Source organism: Chironomus tepperi, unplaced genomic scaffold (assembly GCF_022539635.2).
Source record: "Chironomus tepperi strain 1889 unplaced genomic scaffold, CSIRO-AGI_Ctep_v1 contig_191, whole genome shotgun sequence".
Classification (NCBI taxonomy): domain Eukaryota; kingdom Metazoa; phylum Arthropoda; class Insecta; order Diptera; family Chironomidae; genus Chironomus; species Chironomus tepperi.
In genome coordinates this window covers 164,236-179,653 of record NW_027226313.1, presented here as the reverse complement: position 1 = coordinate 179,653, position 15,418 = coordinate 164,236, and the positions used below count along the sequence as shown (strand labels likewise).

At 30.0% G+C, this 15,418-nt stretch overlaps 1 protein-coding gene across 8 annotated transcripts in view; it reads left to right on the top strand.

Annotated features, from left to right (window-relative positions):
• Positions 1-556: 556 nt before the first annotated feature.
• Positions 557-15,418, top strand: part of nolo (no long nerve cord) — a 61,909-nt gene continuing 47,047 nt past the window's right edge. For 4 of the 8 annotated variants that reach the window (XM_070639247.1, XM_070639240.1, XM_070639248.1 and 1 more), the window contains exons 1-2: positions 810-1,123; positions 3,458-4,005. The gene's annotated coding sequence lies outside the window, so the exon portion shown is untranslated. Of the gene's footprint in view, positions 605-809; positions 1,124-3,436; positions 4,006-15,418 lie in introns of those variants that run through there. The other 4 variants (XM_070639244.1, XM_070639243.1, XM_070639242.1 and 1 more) reach the window with 4 other exon arrangements.

Sequence of the window (15,418 nt, the reverse complement as noted above, 5' to 3'; positions counted from 1 at the left end):
CTCTGAAGTTTTGAAAATCCTGATCGTGAATTTTAACAAATCTTTTTGATAATTTGAAGAAACTTATCTCAAGGGCTATAATTTGTGTGAATTTAACCATATATATGTATATTTATTGTTAATGATGATTATGGAAACACGAGAATTTAAATCTCGAAGCATTCACTTATCCTCAACCAATTTTTCTCACATTTATACGTTTCTGTTCTGTTTTTATCAACCAATTCTTCCGGCTCTCTTTCGAAATTAAACCTTGTGACTCTCACAAAATACTCGTTTTGTTCTCTGAGAGAATTCTTTATGATATTCGAAAAATTCCTCAAAAGCAGCATGCTTTTATCGCTCACATTTTTCCTTTTCTAAAGCCGACGAATAGACGAACTGTTCGAAAATAATCAGCCGGAGACTTCGGTACATTCGGTGAGAAACAAAACAAGAAAAAAATAAAGGAGAATATTTTGAAAATTTATACACGAAACATTTTCTATAGTAAATCGTATGCTCGTGCTGTGTCTCATTCGTGTGTCGATTTTCAATCGAAACGGAGCGATTTATTATCAGATGTGGAGTAAATTGATTATATGTTGTGATAGGACTTTAATCAGTAGTCACAATAAAGAAATTTAATTAAAAATTTAAGTGTCTCGTGGGATATTTGTGTGAACATTAAAAATGGATAATTAATTAAAATTTTTATAGTGAAAAATCATAGATAATTAGTTAAATTATTACACGATTTTGCAAAAATTCATCGGTTTTTGTGGAATATGAATATCATACAGTATTGTTAAATATCACTTCGTTTTTACTGAATAAGTGTGAATTATCTTTAAAATTAATCTCATTTATTATATCACAATACACACAAAATATCATCGGATATACAAGGATAATAGTGAATAAACATAGATTAAACGAAGGCATTTGTGAAATTTAATATTACGAAACTAGTGCAAAAACACAAGCAGCTAAATAAGAAACCTTCAAACTAGTGAAATTTCCATATACAAACATATTATTGCTCATCCACGTTCGTCGTATAAAGATAGACAAAATTTATTTTGTGTGGTTTTTTTTGCATAATTTGTGTGCCGTTGGCAGAGAAAAAAAAAGTTTGTTTTTGGTAATTTTTGTGATTTTCGTACAAGAAACTTTTTTTGTGAATAGTTTTTTAAAAAGAATGTGAAACATTTTGTATTGATTTTTAAACATACACGACTATCCTCGACTTTCTTTCTAATGGTTCCGAGATTCTAGATTGAAAAATTGCTTATTCGCTTCGATCGGAAATTTTTTTAGCAATGTTCTGACTAAGCTTAATTTAGACTATAAATTAAAATATTAGCAGATCCAATTTTATAAATTCAGAATGTGTTTCTAATAGGACAGGTTAATATTGGAATATTTTTGAGCGTCGTGAGAATTTGGAATAGAAAATCTGAATAAAATAAGCATTCAAATGCAATAGGTCAGGAATATCATTTGTAACCAGATAACATTAATTTGTTATACTAATCAATTTTATCCAAATTTTAATAAATAAGCAATTTTGTGGTTTTTAATAAACACGTGCAAAGTTGGAAATTTTTTCTGGAACTCCTCAAAAAATATCATTTAATAAAGTAGGAAAAATACATCTTAACTAAAATAATTATGGTTTTAATTGAATGAATTCTCTTAGAAACACTCGAAGACACTACTTAGCAACTAATCTTTTGAGTATTATCGAAGAAATATTTTTATGGGGAGGTGGGCTTAATTTTTTAAGAATTGAGAAAATTTGTTCATAAATTTTGAGATTTTCCGTACTAATTTAAATAATCCCGAAAGGCATACGGCGTAAAAAGTGCAGAAAAATAATGTCTCTAGGTCGACATGACTCTAGCGTGAATTGAATCAGAAAAATCTGGCTAAACGCCGTTGGAGCAGTAAAGCTTTCCGTGATTGTCTTCTGAAAAATCGTCACTCGAAAGTCTTCAAGACACTTTTAAAAAATGTTTTTACAACGTCATCGTCATGATGTGTTGCTCGGGATATTAGTCGTAATAATGCATACATAACCTTAGCCGACCTCGAGTTCTGATTATAAAAATCTTTTAAGGCTATCAAGTAAAATTTCATTTAAAAATATCCCAATCGACTCAAATTAAGAAATCTGAGTCTCAGAGCTTTTAAGGCATTTTATGTACAAAAAGAATTTTTGCGGAGCCTTCTTCATTTGTGCCGCTCGGTAAAAGCTTTTAAAAACACAATATTCTGTTAATTTTCATAAGAACTAATTTCCCTTTCATCTATTCTAATTCACATATTCTTGCTAAGTTTAGAAATATTTAAAACATGTGCATATGAGTCATTTAAGTCGATTTTACATATTAGTAAATTAAGCAAATAACCGTAAGTGACAGATTCGTAGGAAGAATAAAAATTCAAGCAACAATAACAAACTGTTAGGACGCTAATAATTTAATTATCAACAGAGAAGAATGTATTAATTTTCTTGTGCTACATGAGCAGCACCAATAAATGCTCAACTCAATTCTCTTCACAAATTCTGACACTGTTGTTGCCGTCATATCACAGTGCGAAAATAAAATTAGCCGAAAATTATGATAATGAATGTTGAAGAGAAGTGAAAAAAGTAGGTAAAATGAAATTAATGAAATTAGTGTGTGCTTAATATTCCGCGTTGAGTGTTGAAGGCATAATTCGAAACGCACTGAATTTTGTATTTTCCGTTGGCTATAAAATAATAATAATATTAATAAAAAAAGTGAGGAAAATATCAGAAATTTAGCAAATAAGGAGCCGAGAAATTAATTATAAATGGAAATTTCGTGAATTGTATAATTGCCTTGAATGAAAATTTTATCAGATTTTAATATTTCATATTTTTGAACCACAAATTCATGTATGTATGCTGAAGTGGTTCGGTGGCGTTTAACTTTTGCTACACTGGATTTTCGAGTTGGCAAAGCCAAATTTTTCAATCTCATGAATTTTTGAGTTATCCTAAAATTTGAGTTTGGTAGCTCGATGAGGCTTTCGTCGTTGGTCCGAATAGCACAAGTCGGTTAATCAATCCAAAATTCAGGATTATGACTCTGGTATTATTTAAGGATTCAGTTTAAATCCAGCATCAAATCAGAGTCATTAAGATTTGGGTTATTCGGGAGAAATTTTGAAAATATTGAGGATTTGGAACTGACTCAATAAAATTGTTAAAAAACTCTCAATCATTGATTTATACCCGGACGACACAAATAGAGAGAGTTCCATCATGGAGTTTTCTAGAAGGCTCTATTAAATTTCTTTTAAGTCAAATTGAATCTCAAATGGAATCCGCCTCATTCTGGCGCTCATTTGGCTTTAGTGGAGCCTTATTCATTTGTGTCGCTCGGGATAATTTTTTAAACCTTTTCAAAACAACTTAATAAAGAAAATGTAATTTAAACCATAGAGGGAAAACCTGACAAAAGAATTTCAAAGGACACAAAAAAAGGAAGAAAGAAAAAAAAATTATCAGATAAGTGAAAAAGTGATGAAAAATATTAAAAATTGAAAAAGGAAGCAAAAGTGAAAACGACACAGACAGAAAAAAGAAAGAAAGGAAGAAAAAAAAAAGTTTTGTGTTGTGAAATGTGCTGTTGTGTAAAATTCACCTGAAAGCATGGGATTTATAAAAGAAATGAGATAAAATTGCTTTTATTACTCATCCTTACATCTCCATAAGGAAGACTGAATCAGGAATAAGCTTTCTCGAAGCTTAATGCAAAAAATTTTCATTATTGGATTAAAATTAATTTTTTGTTCTTCATTTTAAACGAGAAACAAGACGAAAAAGAATTTTTTTTAACGACATAAAGCTAAGGATTACAACAGTGAAATTATTGTATTACAGACGCAAAAAAGGAGGAAATAACAGACTTTCAACAAGCATCAACGCTCTTTTAGAAAGTTTTATCGCTCGTATATGTTGAGAATTTGAAACAAAATTATGGCATAATTGTAAGTTTTTAAGCTTTGGAATACCTTAATATTATTAAATGTTTCATTAATTGATATCGTATATGGTGAAATTAGGAATTAAAAATTAATTGCGAAATTTGTCACTTTTGGAACTGGATTCCAATAATGTCCTTTCAACGATGTATCATTGGGAGTGTAGTAGGAAGGGGGATACAAAAAATGTAATTAATATGAGATACTTTGACACTTTGTCAACTACTCCTGATAGCTCAGTGTCAGGAGCGACCGGAAATCGTAGGCCGTGGGTCCGAGTGTTACTCGAGATCTACAGTCACTGACAGATGTTATGACATTTTTTAATTAGTGCGACCGTTTTAAATATTTATTTCCGGGTAACTGCGACTGTTTAAAATGACGATTTTAGACCCCTCACTCCCTACCTTAATGCTTAGTAACAAAATCAAGAACCGAAATTTGTAAACCTCCCTCTTAAGTGCAGCTTTATTTACAAACGTTCCTTAACAAGGGTCAAAAAAACCTCAGATTCAATAGATCCCATTTTCAATAATAATTTATTCAATAACATATATTTTAATTTCCTTTAGATTCCATCTGAAAGCTTTAGTTCCCCCTTTTCTGAATCTAAAATTATCTTCAAATAAACAATGAATTTTAATTTTCTCCCTTGACAAAAAAACATCAAATAAGGTTGCTCAACCCTCTCATGCTCTTGACTTTTTCTCATGACATTTTTCTATCTACTTTTGCATATTGTTTCTAGAAATTTTTCTTGAAATGATTCATGCATTAAAAATGAGCTTTGTGTCACAATAGAGTTTGATAATATAAAATGAGAAACAAAACAAAATTGTTTGCATGCTAGATTCTTCATCAAAAATTTTTCAGCTGAGAACTGTGTAAGAGGAAAATGAGAAAAGAATAACTCAGATGTGCTTCATATAATCTGTTAAGATTGTTCATATTGCTTTTCTATTCTTAAAAGTCGAGGGTGTATATTCAACAAAAAAATTGAGTTTCTGTAGCTTTTGAAGGATTTCTTAGAATTTAAAATTGTTTGATTTAAAGAAGCGTAAATTTTAATGATTTACATAAATTTTACTTTCATTTTTATGAGCAATTTCAGGCAAATTGAGTCTAAATTAAGGTTTATTCCAGCGGTTGGCAACGTGGTATGCCTCAACCGAAACCGCACACGGCCTATTGCTCATGGCATTTCCAAACAATTTTTAGTCGTCACACAGGTACATCGCGGAACGCAGATTCTCCACCACTGGCTACTCAATACTTAAATAATCCCCGAAATTTCTTTGAAAACAGCAAATCATTTCTAATATTGCTTTTGTAAAATTCTCAATTTTTAATTCTATTCAAATAATTGATTGTTGCTCCTCTTTGCTTCCTTTTATGATTCATAATGGGAAGCATTATTTTTCCAATCTCATTCTCGACATAAAATTAAATTATAATTGATTATTAATTGATGAATACAAAAAAGAAAGGAAAAAAATTTTCACAATAAATTGACTGCTTTTTGAGTAGGAATGAGAAATAAAATTGGAATTTATTAAGAATGTAATGTAATAAGTTTTATGGTGGAGGAGGCTTCTTATAAAAGAAAGTCATAAACTCTATGAAAAAATAATTCAATTATAAAAGTTTTATATATCACTAAGTAACGAAACTAACGAATGAAAAGGCAAAGAAAATTTTCATACTTTATAAAAGTGGCAACGTCAGATTAAAACATAGTTTATGATCACAAAAACTAGAATGTTCTAAACTTAATGATGGTGATTGAAGTTGAAATTGATTGAATGTTGTCTATGATGAAGGTTTTTATTGACTAACCTCAAGGGCGTTGACAAAGTGGTGCTTTTTGTTTCGAAAAGTTGTAGAAAATTGATGAATTTTGCTCGAATAAGGGACATCCAAAATTCATTCCATCACCCTCCCCTTTAAAAATTGGAATACAAGTCCTTGTTCTAAAATGTCATCTGCTGTTTATTTTACATTACTAGTTTTAATTTGGGTTCGTCCAAAACTGCAGAATCTGCAGCGTACATTACTTATTAGGTACAGCCGAAATTGTAGCCTGCGCATCTTAAATGAAGGAAATTTAGGCTTGTGCGTTCTTGGCCGAACCCTAGATTTAATTGACTATTCACATCTAACAAACGATTTTAAGTCGAACTTGATCACTGCACTAGCTCAGCTGTCAGTCTTGTCCAAACTGTGTGCTGCGGGAATATCTTGAAAATGTCCATGAACCGCAATTGTTGATTTGGTCGTGGTTTTCTATCAAGGTGTGCCGTGGCATAAAAACTTTGGACCACACCGAGATATGCAAAACTACACAATATCTTAAATCAACTCATAGACTAATGACATTTACAAATTAAAATACAAAAGTTAATTTTTGCATATTTTCTAAATAATTTTCTCACAAATTTTTCCACATCAACAATGTTTAATGAAATGTCAGAACGATAAATAATGAATATTATATTATTAATGAGATTTTTTTCTTCTATAAATGGAAACTAACAAGATTTCAATATAAGTCGTATAAAACTTACAGCTTGTTATGGAATAAAAAGAGCATTAATTGCCTCATTATGATTAAAATTTATTAGCATATTTTCTTATTTCAAGTGAACATTTCTTCCCTTCTTTATTGAAATGAAGCTGTAAAGTTATTTTTCTTTTTTGTTGATGCCATAAATTGCGCGCGAACATTATAAATGATGAAGTTGAAAGGAATTTTTTTTTCTTCTTATTCCTTAATTTTCGTTTCTCACTTACTTCGTACATTGAAATACTCTCTGAACTAACGAGGCCTCAATAAAATTTTCATTCCTTATTTCCTTCATCTAGCACGCTTTTTCCATATTTTATTATTCGTTCGAACGACAAATTATTCATTTCATTCCATTTTCAATTTCTTTTCTTTCCTTTATATATATATATTTATTCCTATAAATTTGTGTACATGTATAGTCGACACACAGCACGAATCCAAAAGTGAAACTGAAAATTTTCATTCTTCAAAGTAGCACTTAGGCTTTGAAATGACCACAAAAACTTGAATTAATGATTTTCTTTTATGTCAGTATTAGAGACATAAATCTGCAGTATGTGAAAAGGTTTAAGGAGATTCGAACCTTAATCCATAATCTAAAGATGATAGGTAATCTATTTTGTCACCACACTTAATTGGTGGTGAGCCATGATTGAACACGCAAATAATTCATACGATTTCCAAAACTAATATGTCGCAGCACACAGGTTGCAGATCGCAAGGTGTGACTGAAGTACCACGGCATGAAGTCTGGTCTGAAACCTTGTCAGAATTAAGTCATATTGTGTCCATTTGAACAAAAAACCACAAATATAGCATGGCAAATTACGTCCATTTACGTCCATGCAAACATTTTGAGGAACCGATTCTCAGACACTCAAAGTTCCCGACCAGGCTGCTTGAAGGCCAAAATATTTTTTTCGTCCAAAGACTTTTATATGATCATGTTATATATCAAATCAGATCTACTTTTTCTCAGCATTTCAAAGCTATTAAAAAATTTTACAAAAGCTTTAGGATTATGGCAGTTCCAGCTTTACTGCCGTACCTGAATATATGAAAAGTTTCTCAACTTTGCTCATACATGTTATATGTCTAAACATATCTATTTTCATCAAAGATAACGAATTTGTTTAAAAATCTTAATTTTGATTCTTTTTTAAATCACTTATGGTATTTAAAAATCATTAATTATTTTTCAAATCGAAATTTCGATAATTTCAAAATTTTTTAATTTTTCTTCCCCAAAATTTTAAATCTCAAAAATCTCAATAACAAATGAAAAATTAAAAAAACTTTTGAAATTATCGAAAGTGTAAATTGAAAAATTAATTAATGATTTTTTAAATACCATATGTGATTTAAAAAATGATTAAAATTAAGATTTTTTTACAAATTCGTTATTATTGAAATTTAAAACTGGAATTTAAATATTTATTTGATATATAACATTCAAAAGTTAAAATGCGCTGCAAGCTTTTTCGGGAATTTTGACCATAACTTCTGTCTGAGACATCGTGTTTGCGGGACGTAAATGGACGTAATTAGTAGATCAATTTTGATATATAATATGTTGAATAAAGTTGATTTTAAGAGGGGATGCCGTTTTAAATCCTGAAGTACGACGGCATAAATCACCAAAACTTCAACATGCTATATTTTGGAAGTAGGACGAAAATATTTTTTTGTTGGACGCAAATGGACACAATATGGACTTAATTCTGACAAGGTTTCAGAAAATTTAGAAAAAATTGGTTTTCACTTCATGCCGTGGTACTTCAGTCAACAAAACTTTTAAGGGGAAAAGTTTTAAAATTTAGAATTTAAATTTTTATTTGAAAATCTTAAAATGCGCTTCAACTTTTTCAATTTTGACTCCAAACATTTTAATCTTTAAGAAAAGTAAAAAGAAGTCAGAAAAAGAATTGCAAATTTTTCTTCTTTTTTCTCTTCTAATGCAAATTAAATAAAAATTGATTTTTCTCGTTTTTCTTGCTTTACTCAATTTTAAAAACATGAGAATTTAAGGATTTCTTTTTTTGTGTTAAGCTGATTTGTATTTAAAGACAGTAAGATTGGTTATAAACATTGAGATTATTTTAATTCGATTGAGTGAAGATAAGATTGTTGAATTACATAAAATGTTTATAAAACAGAACCTTAATCTAATTAAATTAATTCAGAATTTTGAAGATTTGTTAAGTGGAACTTGAAAAAAAGTTTCTATTTGATGAGGTCAAAATAAGTTATTTAGGACTAATTTGAGGATCAGATGATGATAATTAAAGTAGACATCCATAGTAAACAAACAACTTAAATTGCATGACTATCTTGTGTTTACTATCTAGTTCTATAGTAAAAATTAAATTATCAAATTAAGTTTACTTTTGATGTTGAATCTTGCTGCCAAAATTATCTAATCAATCAATTTTTAACGCAACCAGTGAAGGCAACGTTCGTGCCTTTAATAACCATCATAAGCTATTAACTCGCGAAAAACATTTTGCTTCGCACAGTAAAGGCAATTTACTATCTTTGAAAATAATGTAATTTTTATCCTGTGCTGTAAATTAAGTTGCTATATTTTTGCGAAAATTTAATAGACAGACACATTTTTATACGTGATTAAGCTTTCATATTTTACTTCTTTATAGGCTCAATTTGTTGGGGATTTTATTAATAATTATTTTTTGAAAAATTCTTTAAAAATATTTAACTAAAGTCTAACGAATAATGACATCCTTTATCACATTATTGATATTATTAGTATAATTTAGGTCATTTGTCATTCTGGAATTTTCTGGATCATCCTGCGTTCTTCTAGGAATGTTGCTTTCTTTGTAAAAGTTGATTTTGGATTTGGTCGGTTGAAAGCCTAAATATTCCTAGTCTGATTGTGAAGCTGCCACCCTTCAGACGAGGTGGTTTGGATAGTCTTTAACTCTTTCGTTTATTGAACTTTTTCCGATAAATATGTAGCTTGGACCCAAACGGAGTCTTTAGATCGGGGAACACAACAAGAATGGATAAACAAGACATTTGGTCAGCTTCGGAGTCACTGTTCGGCTTCTCCAATCCTTCATTCTACTTCAAGGAATAGTGAACTTAATAATTTCCATATTTTCTCTGATATAATGGAGTATGGTAGAATTTTCAACCATTCCTCATCTCATTCTAGAAATGTCAAACGTCATCAGGGAACGAAAACATTTCTTCAAACAATGATTGAGCAATTCTTTCATTCTTCTTGATTTTTCACTAGTTTGTTATTCTGTTTTCGAAATAAAATCTCGATTTCCACACCCACTTGCAAATTTTTCTTCATGATTTATTCAGAACTTATGTTCATAAAATCAAAAAAGTTGAATTAATCTTTTCAGTTCAAACTATTAGTGCTGTGTAACTAAATCGATCAAGTTCTTCGTGATCAATCTAATTTACGAAAATGAATAAAATTTAATTAGCTTTTTTTTTTTCGTATGCTGAAAATAAATTTCAATTGATGAAATTTTTCAAAATAAACTTTTTGGTATGGATTTGGCAAAACAAAAGAAGTAATTATTCTTTTTCTATTCAAGCTGGTTTGATAAGTGGTTTGATCAAACTTTTTCGATTAATTTAGAGTTTGTGTTGATGAAGTTTTGCCATTGATTCAGATTTGAAAAAGGATAAATAATTCAAAATATTTTTAAAAATTGACATGGGTAAATTGAATTTGTTGGTTTTTAGGAAAATCCCCCTCATAGTGAATTGATCAGCACGATGAAGTGTGAAACAATTACTTTTTTAACAGAATAAAGCTATATAATTCTTTCTATAGTGTTGCAAATTTGTTGAAAAAACTTTTCAAATTTTCTATTTCAAATCAAATCATTAAGTGAAGAAAAAATCTGGTTCAATTAAAAATTATTTTCAAATTCAATTTTAATCAAATTATTTGCACTTGAAACTTTATCTTCGATATATCGAAATAAAGTTGAAAACTTTTTCTTGATATTTTCTCATATCTAACTTTTTGCATCGTATATTTTTTTTAGCAGAGTTGGTATTTTATGTTGATGTGCAGAATTGCTTTTACTGTCCAAAATCAAATTTGTTAAAGATTTTTGTATAAACTTGTGTTTGACTCCCGAGTTACACAGATGAAGAGGGTCAAAAGGTTAAAAATAAAGGGAAGCCGCCTAATTTTGGCTGCCATATGTCGCTGGGGACTCAGTTGAGAAATCTGAAAATCAGAAACTTTCAGTTGACAACCCTGATTCTAAGCATATTCCGTACAACAACAACCAAAAGTTACTAAACAAAATATCAAAAAGTTCATATGATTGAGGTATAACCACTCAAATTCTTGTATTATGAACAATAAAAAAGTATTTTCAGAAAATAAAAATAAAAAATAAAAATTGAAGGATGTATGATGATTGGGCAAAAAGAAATGGTTTAAAAGGAAAAGAAAAATATGTTGCCATATTCTAATGTTCATGATATTGTACGGAAAAATAAAAAATAATATTGATTTAAAACAATATTTACATGCCGTCGGTGGTTTTTATTGATTTTGATTTTCTTTTTTCTGTTTTTCATTCATATGATTCTTATATAATATGTGAAAAAAATAAATAAAAGAAGAAAGAGAATTACATATTGAGTTTTTGGAAGCAAAAAATCAAATGGGTTTGATTTTGTGTTTGTCTTTTAAACTTTTGGTAAAAATTATTTGCGAAACAAATTTGCTTGTTATTCAATACATTGGATAAAAGCGCATTTAAGATCAAATATATTCTGTGCAGATCATTGCTAGCTAATTTACTAACTTACTTAAGCCATGCACCTATGTGGAACTAAGTTTACATCAAAATCTTTTCCATCTGAATTTGTTGCTGGATTTGTGACTTAATTTGTACAAATTTTTTGTCCACATGTTAAGCAGATATTCTTCAATCACTGCTCTGAACCATGTAGCTTTTGGACATCTACGACCTATTTAATCTTGCGGAAAAGCTATGCTAGCTAAGCTACAAGCTTAAGTGTTCTCGAGACTGAGAACAAGACTTCCCAGTCGTTATATGTGCCACAACACATTGTTGGACAATAATAAAAGTCTAGAAATTTTGAACTCAATAATTGAGTTTTCTTTTGACTTCCATGCAGCTTTTAAGACTCCACCAAAGCTTTTTAATAAAGCCAAATGCACTCCTCCAAAAGGAAAATGGATATGGCAGCCATATGGATATGAGGTTCTGTTCCAGAGCCATATTCATCTGTAATGCTCGGGATTAATCCAAAAAAATATTTAAATGACACTAGTTTCAACTCAATATGAGTCTATAGACACCTAAACATTTTAAAATACAGTAGAAAATATAAATATTTATTTTACTATATAGGTCGTCCACAAATGACGTCATACAAAATCTGATCTGATTTCTCGTAAATTCATAAGACTAACTCTTTACCTATAAAAGCATGACATTGCTTATGATTATCCCCATACCAAAAATCCAAAAATTATCTACCTAAAATGGCAAACTTTTGAATGTTCAAGATTGGATTTTTCCTGATTCTGTTAATTTAGAATTGCGTGCTTCATTTTCAACAAATATTTTATGAAACCAAAATAAAAACGCAGAATCCACACAAAATATTTTGTTGATATTCTCATCAAAAAAAAAATCGCTTACTTTTCCTCATTCTTTAATTTTATATGGAACCAAAAATTGCTAAAGAATGTGAAATGGAAGTAAATTGTTATTTTCATGTCTCCGCCCATGTTAAATCATTTGCTACGAAAAAAAGCCAATAAAATTAAATAACAGTGCTAAAGCAACACAGCTGACAAGTGAATTTTGATATCATTATAATCAATTTAAAGATTCGATGAAAAAAAAAAAAGAGAATCCGATAGCTGTTTTCGATTGTTTCTCTCACAAAGTTGTCATCAATTTACGAAACAAAATGTTACTTTACGGTTTACTTATTGTTCATTTGATTTTTCAGCTTGAGGTCAATTACATTTTCACACACAATCCAATTTACTGTTTATTCGATCAGACTTTTTTTGTGTGTTGTTGTTTCACTTTAGGATTTTTTTTCCGAGAACATGTCAATATTTTCACAGTTAATCTGTGTCTATTGAGTGACTACATACAAAATTGATAATAAAATTGAGTGTATCAATTTTCAACATTTTTTATCTTTCAAATTCAATCACTGCATGACGATGATATAATAAAATTATTGTTCAATTCCATTTTCTATGGTTTGTATGTGTGTCTGCTGGGAATATACAAAATATATAGAAACAAGTGTGAAATGCATTTATAATTGATGCTGCTATTGATATTTATTTTGTAATCATTTTAACTCTATTTTTGACTTTTAGAGTCAACATTGGGACCGATTACTTATTATATTACGTTATTCATCCACTACTCACTCCCTACCCCCTTACTCCTCCCTTCCTAGAAATTGAACCTAATCAGTGCAACCTCTTATTGCATTCGTTGTGTTATGAGATATGGTCTGAAGTTGTGGCGAAAATTGAAGAGTCAAAAATCGTTCCTCAAATACCTTTATTTTGAGAGTCACACCTAAGTTACAAACCTCGATCAAAGCCGCGACACACAGGTAGACCAAAACTGACCTACCCTTTCGATCACAGATTGTCTGTCTCGCTTCTTCCGCATGCCTATATCTTGAACATCAAAAGTTGCAGCCTAAATTCTTCACGAAGTCCAGTCAAAAGGCCAAAATTAAAGTAAATCCAAAAATTTCTAATAAAAATGTTTAGAAAAAAATTTTTAAATTCACATATATGACATCTCAGTGCCAATAGCCTCGGAAAATAGATTAAATTATACTTGGAATGTGTGTGCATGCATGAATACAATGTTGTTATGTGCATTTGCGATGTGATGTGATTTTGAAACAATATGTGAATGATAAAATAATCAAATAATAAAAAAATATAATTTTGAGATTGCTTTTTGTTTTTTTTTTTCTTGTCTTATGGAAGTGGGATTATTCATGACATGAATTCTATACTTTGTTTATTTGCTGGCTTTTATTGAGATTAAAAAAAATTGTTAGAAACAGAAAAGGGATTGAGGGAATTTTCTATTTTATTTGATGATATTGGATTTCTTTTTAATTTTAATATTTTTTTTTTGAATTTTATTTAAATGACTTTATTGAAATGCAGCAACGGATGAGGTTGTAACTCAACGTATATAGTGAAATGGCTTCAGTGGTCTAGATGGTAGAATGTTGGGCTTACGTGCCAAAGGTCCTAGTTTCAATCCAATGCCAGGCTCAATTTTTGAAGCTTTTTTTCGATTTCGTCGTTCAAGTTAATAAGCTTGGTTCGTGTATTAAGCAGTTTTGAGGTCTTTGACACATAATGCGTATCCATTGCTAAGTATACACGGATATAGCACATTACAGAGTGTGCTAGGTCTAATGACGTACTCGTGTCCTTATAATATGCAGATCTTTACAAGTGCTTTCGGATCCCAATATGAACTGTGAATCAAAAGGGTGCGATGCAATGGATTACTGTTCGCAGTGCCTCCAGCTCATAAGGCTGAGCCCTTTAAACATTATAAATGTATATATTGAGGCTTTAACATTTTACTTCAATTTTAAAAGTCAAATTTGAATTGTAATACATGGTGTCATTTTTCACAACTACAAATTTGTATCATTTTGTATGAAAAAATAATCTTCAACTACTTAACATCAAATTAGAATTGTACGTGAGTCAAATAATCATGAAAAATGATTTTTTGTGCTCCCTCATTTGAAAATGCAGAATGAAAATTTCTTCATTCATATGAGTCTCTCTTTTTTTATTTATATAAATCCCCAACATGCGGTATAAAAATATAACACATACATTCCTTTTTCAAATCACGCAAGGGCAATAAAAAAATTGTGTGAGGATAACATTTAAAAAATGAAATTCAAAATGTAAAATAAAAAAAAAGCGTGCGGGGATGAACAGAAAAAAAGAGAATAAAATCCAAATATATTTTGACATTTCAACACTTTGTTGTCGGTTGAAGCCCACACAAATAAATGTGTACACACATATGTATAAAAAGATAAAGGAGCAATTCAATTGTGTGAACTTGCATGAACCCCCATCCACTCTAATGCTATTAAATATGATATTTCCATACGTATGTAGAATTCTTCTTCTTCTTCACGTTACTATAACTCCGAAAGCTCTACATTATATTCAAGAAAATGAATTTTAATGTTAAAAATAAATATGCTTACTTTTCCCCTTCTTTCTTTTTATTTCCTGTTCTTCGGATAAGCATTGTCTGTGTGTTAAAGGGGTGTCATATAGTACTTAGCTTCGCTTTATCAGCGTTTCGTGCTTAGAAACAGTGTATATAAGAATATATATAAGGCACTTAAGATGACTGTTTGTCTAGCTTATTTTGTTATCAGAAGTTGATTCAGAATATTCATGAATCTATAACATGTCAGGCTGATATAAAAGAGTATTGATTTGTGTTATTTGCGTGAAATGCGTCTTTGAATAACCATTCAATGATTTTCTTATTTACATACTTTGTAGACAAGTACACAGAGTGTAAGCGAATTGAAAAGAGGACAGCACGAGTGTAAGTGATATGATATGTGCTAGATGTCGCACATATAAAAGATGAAAAAGCGAAAGGAATTTAAACTTGATCCCTTTTGTTATACAGTAGAAGTTTACATAATCATATAATACCTTTTCACAAAAAAAAGCCTTCTTTATTCACTCACATACTCGGCATTGTTTGCTGTCGTTACCGGCTTATAGCTCTTATGTGACACTAACATTTACCTGAAAATCAA